At 34.5% G+C, this 20,662-nt stretch overlaps 1 protein-coding gene across 4 annotated transcripts in view; it reads right to left on the bottom strand.

Moving 5' to 3' along the window:
• The window catches only part of dpr6 (defective proboscis extension response 6), a 205,977-nt gene that overhangs the window by 95,806 nt on the left and 89,509 nt on the right, over window positions 1–20,662 (bottom strand). The window lies entirely within an intron of this gene.

Below are 20,662 nucleotides of genomic sequence, written 5' to 3'. Positions count from 1 at the left end.
CAGGTCAATCTGTCCTACATCAAAGTCAATACCAGCAAAATTCAAGTGAAACGGTCAGCTTTTTGTATCTCACTAATGGAACGATGAAATATGATATTTATTTTCCGATTTTGTAAACACGACAAAACTGTACAGCAAGGCTTTAGTCACTTGGATGCATATAAAAAATAATATCCATAAAATTTCTACCGGTCAAATATTGAATTTTCAATTTTACCCTCTATTTGCAAATCGGCTGCTAATCGGAAACAACACTGTTTGCTCAATTTTTCGTTGTTTTAATTAAATACGCTCCTGTCTTATGTTTGTTTATGAGAGATTACGTGTCGGTATGAATTTTTGAGGTTGATGATTTCTATTTGCATACTGTCAATTAGCCATGAAAGAGAAGGCCCAAACGCAAGGGTCCTAATACTAATAAAATTTGTGAAATTAAAAGATAATACCGACCCTTTTATATTAAATATAGTGGGAAGAGTAAAAAGAAAGGGTGACTTCATACTTTGTACGGAAATTGTAAAGAGCTTCGTAATGAAGTTGCGGATATAGCGCCATCTGGTCTAAATGGACCGACACAGACATACACAATTACTGACAAGCGACGTTCGACCGTCGCTCTATTGCTGCAATTTTTTCCATCAGCACATCACACTTTTATAACTTATATGACTCGATGGAAACAGCTTTGTACTTCCACTACATGCCTGTTTATCAACGACGTGACTGCATTTTTCAATCGCACGTCCGCCGAAGATTCTCGATTGGAAACGCTGCTTGTTTGCAACACTTCTTGCATTTGCAATTTGCCGTTTTAGGGCGTCATCGAAAAATTCTCTTCGGACCTCGGAACTACCCGTTGCGATGAAGCGACACAAACTTTTCAACTATGTCATTCTGCATACTTATTCCATACTTCCATATAAAATCATTATCACAAACGAGAAATTTAAAAGGCATTCCAAAAATGATGGACATAAATTGCTCCTCGGCATGCCATCGGACCAAGCCGTTCGTGTAAGGTGCAGAACCGCATTATTCTAAATTGTTCCCACACATTCTCCCCCCTTGCACAGTGTTTCGTCGACATTAGTACTTCACCTCATCGACAAAACCCTTCCCATATTCCCCTTGCCTTTCCATCTGTGACCTCTTTAACATAGATATTTGTCGCAACTCCATAATTTTCTATACCATAAAAAATGTTAATACTGAACTACATACTTTCATATTTACCATTACCACCCAACTTCTTCCCAAGTTAACGAAATAATTTCTTAACCAAAACTCTAGCTAGAGAAATACTCTAACTATAATGAAAATCACATCAAAATTTGTACGGTAGTTATTTACCTACATGCGCTCAAGTAATACATACATCTATTTCTACAGGGTCATTATAAATGATTCTCCCATCGCAGTAGGCGTTAGTGACGTAGTTGAGTGTGCCGCAAGCCTCATAACACGAGTAAGACTAGTATCGTCGTGGCGCTACCGGCAGTAGTGGAAATCTGTCTACTAGTTTGTCTAACGTTGCGAGGCTAGCGCCACATCCAAAATTTGTGTGGGTTTTCAACGCCAACTACGATGGGACAATCATTTATAATGACCATGTACTACACCTTCATCGATGCAACGTCTATCACTTTTTTTGCATTACTGCAAAAAGTTGTCCGTACAGAACTGATTGAGTATTGAATGAGTCTGATTTGCCAATATCACATTACGTGCTTGGTAATAGAATAACTGTTATCAACTCCAATTTGACCCCTAAGTTTTCATGTATTTCTGTACATACCAGATTCATTATTGATTTGTTACATTATTCATTTGCAGAACTGACATTATACTCGTATGAACATCGGTGTTTCAGAGATTGTCAATATCGTGGAGGGTAGAGTTCACGGAAATAAATAGATAATCAATTTGTGGTAGTTTAATCAAGTGAATGATTACGTAATTAGTAAGAAATTTATCATTTAGAAGTGAAAATGCTGTGGATTTTACTGTGGGGTTGGTTTGACAGGTGTAATATAGTTGTTCGTTAAAGTTCTAGAATTGGTGTTTAGAAGTTGGCGGGGTCGGAATAACTGCGTGAAAGATGTCACCGGAGTATTTGGCGATCATTTTTGCTCTTTCGTATACACATTCACCCATATATTTTTTTGAAGGGATGCGAGCGGTGTTACAATATGTTAATTTGGTGGTGAGTGGCGATGAAGAGGATATTTTTGCAAAACATTCCCGGTCAGCCGAAATCTGAGGTCTGGCTAAATTGAAAAGAGAAATCCTCTCGTCAGTGTCCACGTTAAAGGGCGAAATAATTTAGCGTATTATTCCGGGGGCGCAACCTGGGAATAAGATAACGTTTTTCGCGTCGGCACATTCCTTATTTGCATAAATAATTAGGAAGTTTAAATTTTTTCCATGTATAACATCCGTGTTTCACGGTCACGTGACGGAAATAATGCGAAACGAAATGAAACAAGTTTTTAATGAGGAGGATTTTGCAAAATACATTTCCCATTTCATTAAAAGCGCTCACTTTCATGGCCTGAACCGGGGCAGGAATTATGAAATATAATTCCCGGATTGTTTCCTTTTTTTCCGAGCAACGGTGAACAGAATAAATAGTTGTTTCGAGTTAATCCACTTGAACTTTGTATCGATTGCATTTAAAGAATCGCACTGCCGTATGTTCTCCTTCAATTCTAATTTAGTAACCAAGTCATCAGGATTTCAAAAGATGCTAAACTCAGCGGAGCGTTCACCCCTCAAGTGCTTGCAAAGACATCCCGCTGTTAAGGACTGTGAATTCTTCCCGAGTGCTTATATCCTTGTACTGTTATAGCAGTTTTACATTATATATTTCTTGATTTACAGTGACCAGGAATCCGAAAACGATCTTGAAGGTCTCGCGTACTGGATCAAAATGTCTAATTTTCTGGGTCAAAAGAAGGATGCTTAAACTGGAAGCGAGACAATGTTCAGAAGCAAAAGAATAAGGTGGAGTAAATGAAACATTGAGAAAAAGTGTAAGTTAACATTTATACCAAGATTTGAAAAATCAGAGATGTTTTAAAAGTCAATTGAATAACAAAAATATTCTATGAGAAAATATTCAAATTTGATTTGATTTCCACTTAATAAACTGCTTGACAATAAAGACGTCAAATAAGATTCGAATCAGCACTTGAAGGAGTAACTTACCAAAAGGAACTGTTATTGAATCTTTGAAACTTTTTGAATAGGCGAATATTAAAGTTGAAATGATAAGATTAATTATTCTAGAAAAGAAAAATGGCGCATTTCAACAAGGACGCAACTGTAATCGGAAAAAATTGTGGAAATGATGATTACTAATAATTGATTTCAGCGACAAATAAAACATATTTTGTCTACTTTGCTTTACTAATGGGTTCATTATTATATCGAAAACAGTTTAATAATGGATCGTATTATTAAGCTGTTTTTGGTAACTTTTAGCTTTGTTCTCAGTCGTTTCAAGGTAAAGAGTGGAGCTACGAAGTAAATTTAGTAAATATAATATTTTAAACATTTAGCACACGAATGACAGATATTATTGAATGTCAATGGCTGTTACCAATCCCCGCAAAAGTTCCTAGTCCTATGAAAACTTGACCAGCCAAAATTTCAGGAATTAGTAAAGCAAAGTAGATAAAATAGTATATTACACTCGTTTAATAAGGCGTATTATCACTCGTCGTGCTTTAAACACATTCGTGTGATAATAAAGCGTCTTATTAAACTCGTATAATAATATACTATTACTTTTTGTTCAAATGAAAGTTGTTCGTATGGACGTAATGTGATCAGACTTAATTTGTTTACAAGTTTAAAAAATACTATTGATAAAAAATAAGTTGAAGGTGTTTCAGTCGAAAAAATGTGTGGCCCAAGCAGACAGATCTACGTCACATTTCGCCAATAAATCTCGTACTTCATATACATTTTATATTGCTCGACCCTGTTCCGCAGCTTTGGTACAAGAAATAATTCGGGCGATGATCTTAGTCCGTGAATTTTTTGTTAGAATTAAATCGAAATTCAAATACGATTCGTGAAAGTTCGGCAGGAAGCAAGTCATTGTTGTTTTTATAGGGAGGAAAGCTTCCTTGGCAATCTGTAACAGAGTTTTTATAGTTCGACCTTCCCGAAGCCAAATGGTTTTGTTGTAGGTTCGACGTTATGAGAGGCGCAGTGGGGATGTACTGTTCACGGTGGTGCGATTTTAGTTATATTAAAGCTAGAAGAGTTGCTGATGGACGATTCCACGTCCGTCGAACGTTTCTATTATGTCAGCAGCACCACAGAACAATGCAGCGTAGGTAAGTTATAATTACCACCAACAAAATCGAGGGGTTTTCCTCGAACCTAATTCGCTCAAATTCAATTCTTTCCCGGAGGGAAAAAATACAGACGGTGATGTTGCTGCAAACCAAGCTACACCAGTAAATTGAAACGGTTATTTATATTCATTCTCGAGTAAAAATGTGAGATACACTTTTTGAAATAAAACACGTGAAAGGCTTTATCGGGGGAAATTCATGCATCGGTTAAACGACATATTTATGCACAAATGAATAATAAATGCCGACTCCCTTTTACCCACGAAATATCATAATTGCTCGTTGCGTAACTTGAAATCATGTAACCTTTCATTTCCGAGTATTTGTTCAAACCTGGAGAAAAGACCAACTTGTGGTTGGATTCTCTCACAATAAACATCAAAAAATCTGTTGAGAGACTCTCATTCTACAACCAGAACATCCTATTTACCTTCGTTTCACACAATGACGGTAATTGCTATTTAGATTGTAACAATAACAACAAAACTAAAACGAGCCGGAGATCAATAAAACTGTTTTCATAAGGGGTTGTATACTTTATGCAAGTTGTTAGTGCTTCACTATGAGTAGTAATATACAACGCAGCGTTCATTTAGATAAAAACACAACGTACCATTTAATTGGAGTGGCCCCAAGACGACTCCCATTTTAACAATTTAAATATGAATTAAACTGAATTGGTCTGCGACGTGAAACAAAATTTTATTCCAGTATCGATTGGAAAATTCATAAAGCGAAATTAACAATAAAACAATACCGTAATGAACTGCCGGAGAAGACAATTAAGAAAACTAAGAAAATCATTAATAGTTAAGTGGAAGACCATTCAGAGAATTAAAACTGACGTTTTTTCTTTACAAAACAGAAATAAGTACAAATTCAGTAGCTTGCAAATCTATTATAAAAGCAAAACGCTTTAGAACATTTCTCAACACTTTCTGCTTCATATATTTTCTGTTCTCTTTATAGCTACTATGCAAGTTCTTTGAAAGGAATCGAAATGCTAAAACGCTGCACGTGAAGCGTGATACAGGCGTTCTATAAAAGCTCAGGAAATTTGTGATTTTTATTTCGTAAAAAATTTGTTCACACTGTTAATGGTACAATGTGATCAAAAAGAAAACAAATCAAATTATTGGTCATGTCGTAGCAGAATTCTATACAAATAAGCGATCAATGCATGGCCGTAGACAATTTGTGATCTCAAACGCTACTTTATATTAAATCATTCCTCATGAATTTTAGACGTTGGATTTATATTTGTACATTTTATTATTATTATCAGATAATGAAGAAAATTTATAAAATCAACAAGAGCAACATTTTACATTCGTAAGGATGGATAATTTACCAGCTTTATTGCTGAATGCGACACCACTGTTAAGCAGATTTTTCGCGGAAATATCAAAGAAACGTCAGCGATGTGCTGTTGCTAACCTAGAAAACAACTTTTATATTTCGGCAATTACGCTTAAGTATTGTAATTGTAGGCAACAATTATTTCAGAATAAGTGGTAAAATAGGTTTAACCATTAAAGATAAAGCATTAATTATTAAGATTTAATTAATCAACAATAGTTTTTCGTGAAGTATGAAACCAATAAAACAACTGTGCATAGCAAGTATTGTTGTGTGTAATGGTTGTTGTGTTGTGATTGTGTTTTGTGTATCATTTTCTTTTTGGCAGGGCTTCTAATTGGGTGTCAAGCCTGTTAGCCGTCAACAATAATAATATGTAATAATAATTATTATTATACGCACGACTCAACAAAGCCAAACGTTTCGATAAAACCAAAGATGAGGTAGCACTCTTGATTTGTTTTCTTTTTGATAGCTCGGTAGTGGTACAGTTGGATGAAAATTAGTAATAATAATACTATTTAATATCTTGTAGGCGAGTTTAGTTTTAGCTTTAATTTAAAGTTAGATTATCAGTAAGTTCTTGTAGGTATTGTCTCTATCGAGTTAAGGGTTGTCATTTTGAATTTCAAAAAGCTTCGAAGATTTGTATTTATGAAAATTAGGGACGTCAAATGTATTGTTCGTTTTGTTGAAGGGAAGTTGAAATTCCAGCGACATAGTTTAATAAATGCGTAAACTTTCATATTTAGCTGTGGAAGTTTATGAAGTCAACTAAATGTCAAAGAGGAAGTTTCACTGATCACACACGTGTTTTCTTTGACCCGTGAACAAAATAATTTCATCAGAAAAGGCTTTGTGCCATGTCGCTCCTTAATTTCGAATATTTCTGGCGTCCGTTAAGTTCACCGTTGCAAACATTTTTGAGCAGTTTAGAGCTGGAAACTTTTGCTTTTCTAGTCGTTTAAACGTTACACTAAACGACCGAAAACTTCAGAATAAACATAGCCGAACAAGATAAGAAGTAAAAGCAGGCGGGCTTTGAATGACCGAATTTTTCAGACAGGCAGCCGCTCGTTGTTTTAATGGCCATTACTTTTTTTAGCATTATAGGCTCAACGTTTCTCAAATTTTCTCGTACAGTTGGAAATTGATGTCGACACAAATATCGCTGACCCCCAAATCGCGACCGGGGAAAACGAACAAATGCGACGAACGAAGTGTTTTGCTAATGTGAAGCTGGCGTTCATAGTAGTTATGTTAATTTAAATGAAGCAGTAGCAATAATAATCCGTTGTACGTGCTCCTCATGACTGGGATTACTAGTAAGTGTCTGTTACTAGCGGTTCGGACCAGGAACTTGCAAACCAATTTGCAAGAACTTTACTGCACCAAATTTACAACCACTCCGCCCTCTACACTGTTATTAATATAAACACGATGCCGAGATTCGACAAATAAACAGGTTTCCCTCAAACCCGAAGAAAATAAGAAACGACGAGTCCGCCGGAAGCACCATCATTAGCCGTTTACATAAATGTAACCAGCCAAGCCAAAATTTCTATGCATTTTTATGACCTACGTGGATAATTCGCGTACATCACGTTCGTAGAAAACTTTCAGAAGCTAGCCGACTATTTCCTTGGTGTACCTACGAGACACAACTGTTTTATTCCTAAACAGGTTGCCTCAAATTTCCTAAATACCGTCGAGAAAAAATAAACGCCGAGTTAAACATGTAATAAGTTACTTTCTGTCATTCTATACAGGTTGTCCCAAAATGCGTAGAACAGCTTAGCAGTACGTTGTTTAGTAGTCATAAAATTTCAGGTACAAATGTTTAAAAAATCTATCTTCTTTTCTGTAGAAGATAGATAGACCTTTTTGTTACAGTAAATGTGGCAACATTTAAAAAGGATAGATTTATCCGAATAATCTGTAAATATATATTTTTTTAACCATGTAAATAAGAAAGAACAATCAAACTAGACTGTCAAAACAATTTAATAAAAACTTAACACAGTAAATGTTCAAAATTTTACCCATGCTGCTGTCTACAGACTTCTGCTCTTGTAATTATATTTGTTTGTAGTCTTTGAAGCATTTCCACTTCTATAGAACGAGTTGCTCCAAAAATTCTTTGTATCAGATAATCTTCATTTAAAACTGGTATTCTGTACACCCTAGCTCTAATATGACTAAACAAGAAAAAATCCCAAGGAGTAAGAACAGAGAATTTAGACGGCCATCGCAGACCTGATCGATCACAATCACTCAGAATTGGCTTGTAAAAACAAATAGTCAAAATCTTCGTTAATGAATATTCAGAATAAATGAGATCAAAGCTGCACCTTTTGAGCCCCCATATCTTCTAATCTAACAGATATAGAATTTATTTATTATTTCTCTCATAATTGTCTAACATCAATAATTGGCATTGCCCCATTGAGTTGTTTCCCCAATTTGGGACACCGGTGTGTGTTACCAGCAGAATGTGGGATATTAGGGGCTATTCTGTATCTAGTACGTTAAAAGTAACACACCGATAAAATTTTAAAGCTCCTTCAAATCGAAAAAGCTATTCTGTATCTGCGCATCCTGTTAAAATTTTGACGTACGTACGTCAAATTTGGGAGGAAGTACGTTAGTTTTATGGGTCGACGATTTCCGACCCTTAAATTTTAACAGACCGTTTTTTTGCCCAGTGTATCTTCATTTTTGGGTTACGTTCTGTGAGCTTTTACAATAATTATAAACTTTTCCTTTTTTAAATCAACAAGATTGCTTTCATGCAGCACTTCGAATAAAATCTTGTAAATGACAATTTTCCCGATTAAAAATAGATATGCATTATTTAAATGTTTATTTCATTATATACTTAAAACAATCCTTATGAAAGTTATGACTAAAATTTATATTGTAATGTAGCACTGACATGCTTCTTTTTTTGGCGTTTGGCAGCACGAGTCAACACCTCATTGGCCAGCTTTATATTGGACTCTGCAATATTCTTAGGCACTCTTCATGTTTTTCTGCGATATTTATTACATTAGTTTGGGGATGCTTGCGTTTTCTACTTCTTTCTTCTCTTCTGTTATGCGTATCAACACCCAACACATTAATGTCCACCCCAATGTCAGGCGTCTGCTCATGGATATCAAAGATACGCACTAGCACCACATCAGATAGTAACATCGGAAACAAAAATTACACAATAAATCCAAATACTCAAGTACTTGCCTTCCACAATTATTGCTGTCTTCTCAGCAATCACTTTTGTTTACATTACGTTAACCTCACTTTTCACTTATATTCAATCCATAGACAAATGAACACACTTCGTTGAGTGTGTTCATTTGTCTATGATTCAATCCTAACACTGTCAAATATGAATTTAATTCTCAGTGCGCAAGCGCTAAGGCTCGTTCACAATCAACTTAACGTACCCACCTTAAATTTTACCATTTTATCGGTCTACGTTATTCTGAAGTTACAGAATAATAACTGAGAGTTTTTGAATTCCTTGCATGGATAAAACATGGTAAAGTTTTAATAACTAATAATCCCTTGGTTTACGTTTACTCTTGTTTTGTCTTGACAGTTTCATTTCTTTTATTTCTTCTATTAAATTTTTATATTTAACAAAAGACAATGTACGTTGGTTGTTTTGTCATTTTATCTTTTTAAATGTTGAAATGATCATATTTAAATAGAGTTTAATACATAGTCCGAAAAAAATAAAAATAATTTGACTAAAATTATTATAATCAACTTTTATATTTTTGTAATATAAAGAATTTCTCAATAATACAGTACTTTGACAAGTGTCACATTAACAAATTTACGTTATTTATATTCAAGCGCATGCGCGTTACAAGTAGTTCATGAGAGTGTTTTATTTTTTCCCTGGCATTATACATATAACATAACTAGGCATTATATTTCATACACACCGCACAACAATTATCGCATCACTTTGTTTCTTAAGTATATGTATAGCAAATGGTCTGCAACCATTTCGTATAAATAGACTAAATTTATTCTTTAAGAAGATTCCAATCCTATATTGGAATGATAATTGATTTTTGCACTGCTTGTGTTAATTTTTGTTGACTGTGTGCAAGACATTGCAGAACCATCTCGTTTACCACAATACTTTAGAGCGAATTAATCAATGACTGTAACTCCTCATGTTGATATGTGCAATATGGATTTTATACAATTTCATTCTCGGAAGGATAACGCAGAAAAAAAATTAAGTTGAAATTCAAATTTTACACGTATAAACATGTTATGCGATAATAAATAATATAATAATTTTACGAGAGTCGTTTCACCTATCCGGGGGCACACTGTAGGTACAATAAAGCCTAAATAATTTCTTCTTATAAATTATAAAATGACTAGGGGTTTTATAAAATGCCACTATTCTACATTCTGCCGGTAACATTTATATTTCCTAGATGTGAAATGTAAAACTATATTTCAGGTGTTCTTGGTTGTTTATTGTTTTACAATACAAGTCAGCTACATAAAACTCTTGGAAACTTCCACTAAAACTCGATTAATTAAATCGATTTTTATTGCGTCTACAAGTAACGCCCCCTGTTGATAAATGGGATTTGTTTTCTCTGTTTCAAAGTATCTATAGATTCGACGCTCACCCTTGAAGCAATAGATCAATATTGATATAAATTGAAGTGTAACCAAGAATCCAATGATGGATATGTCGCTGTAATCTATTAGTCTATATAGTCAGGTACATGGGATCAGGTAATCAAACACTAGACTCGCGTCATCAATATCCCGACTCATGACTTACTACCTTCGTATATAAAGCTAAGCAACACAAACTATGAAGACAAGACGAGACGTTTTATTTTGTTAATTTTATTTTGAATAAACATTTCTAGTTGTCTTGGTCGCATCAAAACTACGGAAGTAGGTATACATTCATAAAAACTAAATCTTAGACGGTAAGTAGTATATCATTTTTAGCAGGAGGACGTAATACATATAATATGTTAGATTTACTGCATATTGTCAAATATTTTATGTTTCTTGGTCTGTTTTACGATCCCGTTTTCTTTCCGTAATTTTTTTTATTTGGCGATATAATCTTGACCTTTGCTGCAACCGCCTGCCTTTACAATTCGTCTTAAATTTTGGGTTAGTATTTCGTAAATAAAATACTGCATAAATACTCCAGAAAAAAACAAAACAAAATAAAGCAGGATATACAACGGATTTTTGCGAGTCGGGTCAGTTTCGTTGGTAAATGTTCTATAAATGTGAAAGAAGAATAAATAGAAAGGAAATGTGGAGAGTCGGGAATTGTGGGGTTTACGGTGGTGAAATTAATTTTTGATAATTAAAATGCGTGTAAACTGTATTTTTTAATGAGAGCATCGTGTATTGTAATTCGGCGGATTAAATATTAAAATCGCAGTTATTAAATAAAAACAAAATAAATAAATAAAAAATAAGTCTGTATTAGAGGGAATAGGTCGAAAGTAAGAGGAACAAGCTAAAACAAGCTGAATATTAATATGTATTTTTAGGGTCGGTCATTGTGTGCTTGTAAAATAAAAAGCGAAGTCATTATATATGCGTATTGTTAAATGATGATAAAGAAAACGCTTAAAAATATGCATATTTGACAGAGTGGGAAAGCCCGACACAAAGTCAGTACGCCCTTTTGTATAGTCTAAATTAAATAAAAATAAAAAATCCTGCAGAGGCTCAGGTGTGTCAAATAACACGTAAACACTAATAAACGGTCGGACAGAGTGAGTTTATTATGTCGTTTTTGCAGCTCGCGTAAAACTCTAAAAAAGAGCTTTATAAATCATATACAACGCACATCTAAGCTTACATTCCTATCATGGTGAAAATTATGTTATCCGCTCCGCCAAACTTTCCTTCAAATTTGAAATTTTGTTTAGCGGTAAGTTTGAGATTTATACAGTTTGCAAGGGAAATGCAAGCTAAGTTTTTCCCCAACATTAATAAATATTCATTTAAGGAGTTGGCCGATTTTCTCATTATCTCCTTTTTCACTTTTTGTTGCAAATTCCTTCAATAAATTGCAAAATATCGGTATGGAGTAAATTTCGTTAATGAATTCGTTTGAATTTGTCATGACGGGAAGTATTCGAAACTTGCAAGAAATTATTTGCACATAATTAAATAGCTTCGGTGGAATATCTTTGAATAACAAAACACCCCAACTAAGTTGCTCTCTATTTCTTTCTTCCTGAATCGATAACGAATGGAACAATGAAACAGTGGCGGCGATAGTTGGGATAATTCCAAGCTCGAGCTTGAGGGCTTTTTAAGGTGCAGCAAAATGTTTCTGAGCTGCGATATTTCAGCTTTTCCCATGGAAATGTGCGCTATTAAACTGTCGTGACTACCATAAAGCTTGAAATCTTTTAACAACAAGTAAAAAATTTTAATTAAACTCAGAAATTATTAATGAAATTACGGGGAGAACATGTCGTGTCCATTGTTGTTCGTACTTCGTATCATTATCTACAGTAATTTGTAGCAAATCTCGAGCATAACATTAGACAGTTCAACCAGACAACATTCAGTATTCTTCTCGTCTAGATTATTGTTACGTTATTATAGAAGAAATCCGAGCTGATCCAAAATGGTAGGTCCTTTCTTTGTGTTTCATGGAGTTCGCCAAGTCTCATCAGGCATTACTTGATATCAGAGTCAGACAAATTTTCAATATTATTATCCATCATACAATGGGAACTCCAAGCAAATGTATACTGATTTGAACACAGAAACTTGCATTGCATTAACAGTCCTCCTCTTCTGCTAACGTTAATTTCTCATCTCTCAACGTTTTCTTTGTATGCCCCAATTTCTTATTCGTTATATCTCTGACAAGCTATAATTGTATCAGATCCTAGAAATGTTTCTCGTCTTGTTTACACTACAAACTTGCAAATTTATTCGCTCCAATTCGAACAGCTATTAAACTTGTAAATAATGCTAATTCCTTTCGAGCCCACAAACCACGCATGCCGACAAAAAATCCTTTTAATCCTCCACGATACGTCATCGAACCCCCAAGTTATGTCCGCAAATAACACTAATCGTTGATTATTATTAATCAACGTCCATATTGCTAATCCGATTTCATAATATTTTATTGAGAATTAGAGTGTTGTACTAAATCAGATGATATAAATTGTTGTGGTTAAATAAAATCGCTGCGTTAAAACCCACCCGATGTGAATAATGCTCGTGAAAAATATCGTACCGTAGATTTCCCACCCCTATCTCCTGGATCAAATACAACTAGATGATATGCCCAATGAGGTGAAAGAGTTATGCCCCATCTTAACCTAAATCACTCCTCACTATGCACGGAATCGAACACTTTAGGGGCGAATCGAAACGTAGACGTTAACTTGTCAACTCTAAATTTTAAATCTAACATCTGTAGACGAGAAAGAGTCCGCGCTTTTGCGAATTTTCCTAACAAAAATGCTTTTAAAAACTATGACTTAACGAATTTTTGTTTCCCAAAAACACATAAATTATGCCAAGAAAATTTTATTTATACACCAGAGTAGAGGAACTGGATTTATGGCTTATATAAAACATAGCTTATATAAAAATGGTGTAAAAAAATGCAGATTTCGTTACCGAATTTTGTGGAGAATGTTAATTCGGACCCGATGCAAAGACGTTGGCCGAATTGAATATTTTCAATTTAGACAGAAAATACTTGAGAAGAAATCTGCTGCTCGTCGATAATAAGGCTTCAGCTTAATTTATTCTGATGGTCATGTTATCTATAAATGTACAAAACCAGTAAGCTTTTTAAGATTTTCCGTATAAACTCCACTTCAAGCTTAAAAGCAGGAGAATTAAGTTTCATTGCATTAATATACCCGTTAAAGTATGCATTCATAAAAAAGTCACAATGAAACTTCAATCAAGTTATCTCACATTCATTATGGTGAATATACTCCGTACACTGAATAGATTGGACGTTTTTAAATTCTAGTTCCAAAAAATAACGCAGCCAAAAATACTAAACTCTCCATTTTAATTGTTACAGCTGTTAATCTGAATAAAGTTTCAGTGCAAGTGTTTTCAATAATTGTTATAAACTTGTTGAAATTATTGATCGAGTATGAATGTTTATAACAAATTTTTTCTACTTTGGGTCTATATGAAAGCTATTACGACACGCATTTTGCGTGCTGTAATAGAAATTTGCGTATCGAAACAGCCTACTTTTTGGCATGACGAAAATGAAATGTCAAAATAAACGTCAAAACAAAACAAATTTTAATTTAAGTTGTTGTTTCCGTGGAACAGTTGTTACAAACATTAAACGTGTCCATAACATTTTGGTGAAAATTGCTTCCACCGCGAACTATTGTGCTTTTATTCGTGTCGCCGAATGGCGCCATTTGAATCTTCCAAACAATAACATTTGTTGCCAACCACGACAAAATTCCCCAAATTTAAAGATGGTTTAAAAGGTGCAAAGTAGAAAAAATAGTGTATGATATCTCCTTTATAAGGTATTTTCTAGCACTTACGCCTTTATAGCACTCCTTGCAAGCTCGTCGTGCCCTAAACCACTGCATGCTACAAAATGCTTCTTGTAAGACTCCAATCATAATATAGTATTTCTTTTATGTATGTAGAAAAAAAACTTTTAGAATAAATTTAAATTTAAATTAAGTTAAATACATTAAGTAAATTGGGTAAACCTTAGATTATTTATTTAGACTATCAATAAAAAACAGGACTGGTGATAATTGACTACATAAAATTTAATATTATAAATTATGCAAGAAAATGAATTCCTGCTTCTGAAAAGTTTCATTAACTAAAATCTTTGTTGTTGTAAGTTTTTTCTGCATGTACGAGATGTTATGTTGCCTTTCAAACAACTTTAACTGATTAATTAAATACACTTCCGACGACTCGTTAAAGTAAAATTAAACTGTACCTACAGTATTCTGAACTATGTATTTATTAATAAATAAGGAAAAAGTGGAAGCTTAAAATTTTTTTGTCACAATGACATGAATAATTTCTGATTCGTTATTTTATTTATGTCGATAATTGAATCGATACTTTTTGTTTGGTTAAAAGTGTTATTCGGTACGGATATGTGTAGAGCTTTGTGTAGAGCTTCGCCGAACAATACATACTAATGATGCTGACACTACGCTACACTAACTTATTCAGCAGTTTTGTAGTTAATAAGTAAAATTAAGAAACTCCTAATTAGAAGCCGTCTGGATTGCGTGTAATGAAGTTTAGATCGTCTAGAACACGAAATGTTTATTTCTAGTGCAAAAGTGTAACAGTGATTCATTTATTTAGCATTGTGTTGTTACATATGAATGCTAATAGATAATTGGACTGCATATATTTTCATTATCGAGTTAATGTAAACATTATCTAATGAATGCGGTAGGTTCAGGTATATCCGCAAAGTAATTTATTGTTGCAGCAATAGATGCTGGTGTTCCTATAGCAGTTTAATGTGAAACTGAAGTAAATTGTATTACATGAGAGTACGTAGAATGTGGGATCCGAGGTCTCCGACGTCTATTTTCCTTAATTAATTTCATTCCAGCAATGATTTTTCAATCACGGAAAATTAATAGTGAAGGAAGGTGTAGCCTGGTAATGCTGCGGTCATAAATTATTATTAAAACTTGTACTAACAAGGGACGAGCGTTTCATCAAATTCCGACCAATTAGGTAATGGAGTTTTGACTCTAATTTGACTGCAGTTTAGTCTATTTGGGCGGAAATGTTGACAGTACCGTTCTTAAGCACGGCACTGATTTCCTGTTTGAAAATCAGGACACGCAACGAAATGTTGCCAAATGAACCTTGGAGCAGGCCCAATATACTAGAGCTTTTTGTTAGATTTCAGCTGACGATTAAAAATATTAGTGTGGTAAAACGGTCCGGTGAAAATGATTTTTCTTTTGCTTTTCTGCTAAACCGAAGAAAACATTTTTGCCGACAGATATTTTTAATATTAATGCACACTGTTCGTGTTTTAATTTTGGGTGATTTGCCCTCCGAGGACTCCTTTTGCTCAATTTACTCTATTTCATTCCGAAAAATTAACCTTCACTTTACCTCGAAGGAAATATTCTCGATCGCGCCTAATACCACACAATTGCCCTTTACGACACACAAGAAAAAATTATTTACTCGAACGCCAAGATCATCCACTATTTGTCTTCAATGTTCGTTAATGAAAAATTAGTACTTTTCAACTTGACGGTGAAGAAGTTCCTCATAAATGAGGAAATGTTCTTTTGCTTTCACGTTCCACATGTATGTGCTACACTTTGTTTACTTGATACAGCGTAATGATAAGACTTCCCTTAAAGGTATTACGGAATACCTGTACAACCAGAAGAAACCAAAAAAAAATATATTAGCGGAGGACGAATTGGAAGTAAATATTCGTTATTATAAATAACAAGCATTCGTTTTTTGCTAATAAGTCTTTTTTTTTACTTTTTCTTATTCCAGCATAGCCTGAAGTCGGTACTCATTTAGTCTTGTATTAAAGAAGACCAGAGTAAACCAAACTTTATGGTTTCGTAAGACGATGACCCTTACAATATTTTACCTCAATGTGTTGCAGTACTTGTTTCGCTATTGTAACACACGTGATCAGCACGTCATAACTATACAAGTTAAGTAACCGCAGTATATGCATTTTCCTATGATTTATAAAAAAATTGTAAAAACTCGGAGCTAAAAAAAAATACGCGCACATTATTAAACGATTTTTCCTTCAGTGAAAAAATTGCGATCCAAAAGTAATGAACATGTAAACTTTTTTTTTCAGGGTAGTTTATAAAAACTTATCTTGTGTTTACGTGAGAAAACTCGTGTTAAGACCTCCCGGACAACTTATATTTTATAATAAAGTTTTTGGTGTTTTTCGGCTTTTACATTTAGAGGATAAAACCTAAGTTGAAAGTGAAAAGTTTGAGAGTCACTGAATTTCGACGTCGTCTTATCGAGTTTTCTTACTTCTTACTTTCTCATATATTGGATGACATTTTCGCTGCTATTGTACCCTACTCGTGTTTACCGGTGTTGAATTTTTGCATTAAATATTTCCGCGTAAGAAATATAATAACAAAAATAAACACACGTGCATTGTGTCAACAATACCAACTGCAGACATTTTTAGAAAAATTCTATTTACGATTTTCGCTGGACTTAAATTTAATCCTAGTTAACTCAAAAATACACTTCTACAACTGTTTTATTTTTTAACAACGAAACAATACGTTATTTTTTATATAATTTTATGAAAAAAGACGTATAATGATGTCACTTTGTTATAATTGAATTTAAACCTACCAAAATTCCAATTTTGGCGTTAGGCTCCGCTTTACGACGATTCGTTTTACGTCGTTTCGCTCGTTTTAAACTTGTACCAAAAACCCCGCTTCTAACGGTTTAGCGACATGACGCTTTTACGTCCTTGCTGTAACACCTCAATATTATAAATGATTTATTTACATCAGTTTTGCACACATATGACGATTGCAGTGTGGGCAGGCGTAGACCAGCAAAGCAAGCCAATGATTCACTTTACGACAAACGTAGTGGAGGAAATCGTCTACTCTGAAGTCCTCAATTATTCAAAACGTGGATACAACAAATCGGATGTCATAAACAAAGGGTGGGAACACTTCTCGTTGATGACCTGAGCAGCGCAAACTTGTTAATTATGATTTCCTTGAATTTGAAAAATGTAAATGAAACTTGACGATTTCTCTTAATTTTGAAAGTAAACATCACTTAGGAGAATTGTAAATTTGCATGACCCGGTGAAATCTATTTAGCAAGTTTAACGCGAAAGATTCATTTTCGTAATTATGTGTGGAGCTTTTCAAACGTGGGTCATTTCAAATTTATGGACCTTGAAATTGGTTGAAAATCGATAACCTGTCGAGTTGAAAGTTCTTAGGTAGGGAATTAGGAAGAAACCGTTTTGGTTGAAGTGCACCGTAGAATGCATGTTGAAATTGACGGATGAATTTTGCACCACCTTGATAATTTGGTGGCTAGCTCCTTCGGAACGTTTCCCTCGTTTAAGTATTATCTTTTCTATTCGTTCTGCCCTTTCTCAGCAAACTTACTCCACGCTGCTACAAGTTACACCATTGCCGTTACTCCACGCAGTAAATATTATTTTTATTAAGAAATCATTCCATTGTCTGTCAAGTTATTATAAAGTTACATTATCAGCGTTTGTAACGAAGTTGCTCGTCTTTATTTGAAAACTTCCATCAAGTAATTATTCGAATGTGCTTAGTTTGCGAGCGAAGACCAGCGTCAACAATTAAAACAAAGCAAACTTGTATATTAACCGAATCGTTGGATACAGTATTGTCGCGTACAGCTTTATTAATATCAAAATTTCAAAAACAGCACAACTTCCTCAAAATGACAACCGACATGAACACTTTCTCATTAACGGGTACACTTTGTACTCACGTTGGAAGCTCGAGTAGCTTTGACTAAAAACTGACAATGTCACCAACTTAATCGAGAATAATCGAGCACGTTATGTTTATTTATGTTGCGGGAATTTTTCGCGGGATTATTATTCGAAAATCTGTACCGCCGGTGCAGACTCGCTTTGTCGAAAGTTGTTTGAGCCTCCTAATTTACATAAATTAATTAAGAGTAATTCATAAGTAAAAGTCGAGTCCTAATTGGTCCCCCGACTTGATTCGAAATATTTTTCGTTGCACAGTTGTGTTTCTGAACGAGTTGTACGACAAAACAAATTAGTTGACGAAAAATCTCCAATTATGCAATTTCACGTTTAAAATTAACTCAACGTTTGATGTCGTACTTATACTCCAAAGACTAATTAGAGTAAAATAAAAACATTTACTCTGCTTCATTAGCCTTATTCTATTCGAACGAGCAAAAAATTTGTCAGTTGAGCCAGTGTCGACCAAGTTTGGTTTATTATTAAGCGGGGGGCGGGCTGTAAAAAGTCCGACACAACTTAATTCATTATGATACGATTTCTTACCGTATCACTGGGCTTAATTACACGGTTTCCATGTCAAATTTGACATGTATAGTTAATTTCGCTTTACTTCGACTAAAATCTAAATTTTGGATTAAATGCTACCACCAAGTCGCTCCGGGCTTTCCTAATTTTCTAACTTACAAAGGAAATTGGGCGTTTAATTATTTTTCTCCAAAAATACATCTTCTTTGTGAAACACTTATTGTTTGCGAAAATGTTACCTCAGGCCATACGTAAATGAATCCTTAAGTGAGAAGATGTGTGTTTTATCAATTCCTCAAGGCACCACTTCTAGCGCCTTTGTACTCATCAAGCATTCTCCATCTCAATAACGATCATGTTAAATAACTCCTTCTTCGACGTTTCTTCAAAATAAACCGACCACGTCCTCCTTTTTACATTCTTGACGCTGTATTTAATATTATTTGATAAAAATGTACAAAACTCGATAGGTTTTTCTCTGATTTATGCAGAGATTTGGAACCCCATCCTGACTTAGCCTCTGACAGCTTATGTCAATCCTATTCTTTAGGCAATTCTTTTCAGAACTTCCAAGACGTTTTAGTTTATACAACTCCAATATTATGAAAATAAACTCGCTTTGTATAGAAACTTTACCTTTGAAGTGGCCATCTTATATAACAAATGTCACATCGATACGTGATTTTCAAAGACACGAAAAGTTCCTTTCAAAAAAAGGTATTGGTCACAATCGCAAATGCAGTCTGTCTGTTTGTCTGACATTTTGAATAAATTTAACGTGACTTTGTCGATATTCGTGTGGTAACTGAATCTAACTGAAAAAACGATACACAAGGAGAAATATCGAGTGTCTCAGATTGGCCGAAACGTCACAAACACTTTTCCAGTAAATTGGTTTAAACAGTAAGGCAAGTTTCTATTTCGAATGAAAAACGATACAGTAATGAAAGTCTCGAGGAATCTAAGGCACGATTTGTTTTGTAGCAATTTGCACGAGTGTCCTCTGTGACGCTTCTAATTCTAGAAAATGACAATAAAATTTTGGAAATGATAACGTCGGTGCGGACTCCGAGATCTGTAAAATGATACATTTGGTGATGTGAAAATTTTCCGTCTGTCGTGTATTATCGGTTGAAACTAATACTTTTGCATTTCTGATGCGGTATTAATTGCAAATTTTTGCAGCTGATAAATATAAAGAAAGCAATGAATAATGAGGTAATGCGTCATTACGCATTCAAGCTGTTGGAATTGTTTTCACGATTTAGTACAAAGAGAAACGTCGTGAATTAAACGTCTTTAAAATGACGGAAACACCACAATTAACGTATTGTGACGAAGAAGTAGAAGACATTTTATTATTGTGTTACGCCAATTATTTCGGAAGACATAAACAAAGGCATGCTCCCGCTTTCACGGACATTTCCAACAACAAATTAATAGATCATTACTTCACCCATCTACAATTCGCCGAATGGAAAAAGGACCAACTGAGAGTTTGCTTTCGCAGTGGTAAGAACCGTCCGCTTCCGGCGTCGTTCGAAATGCAAGGACCGAAAAAAATTTTTCAAAATCAATACGTCAATCTGAAAAAATGGAGGACTCTGGACAACCTGACCGGTTTGGAAGGACCTGAGCATTCGATCGGGACTCTAATGGCGACGAGGGAGAGGAACTTGAGAGTCCTCACTATCGCCAACTTCTTCTATTTTGCAAATATGATACCTTCCCTGGAAGAAATTTACGAGGCCTTGGACGCTTACATGAATCCAAGAAATTATTGTTGACAACAATCTCTTGTCGGAGCGATTAAGTGTGCTTAATAAAATTAAGTAAAAATAATTGTGTTTATTTTTTGTACCTCGGA

Source organism: Tenebrio molitor, chromosome X (genome assembly GCF_963966145.1).
Source record: "Tenebrio molitor chromosome X, icTenMoli1.1, whole genome shotgun sequence".
NCBI lineage: Eukaryota > Metazoa > Arthropoda > Insecta > Coleoptera > Tenebrionidae > Tenebrio > Tenebrio molitor.
The sequence above is the reverse complement of the archived record's forward strand: the minus strand, read 5'-3'. Positions and strand labels throughout refer to the sequence as shown.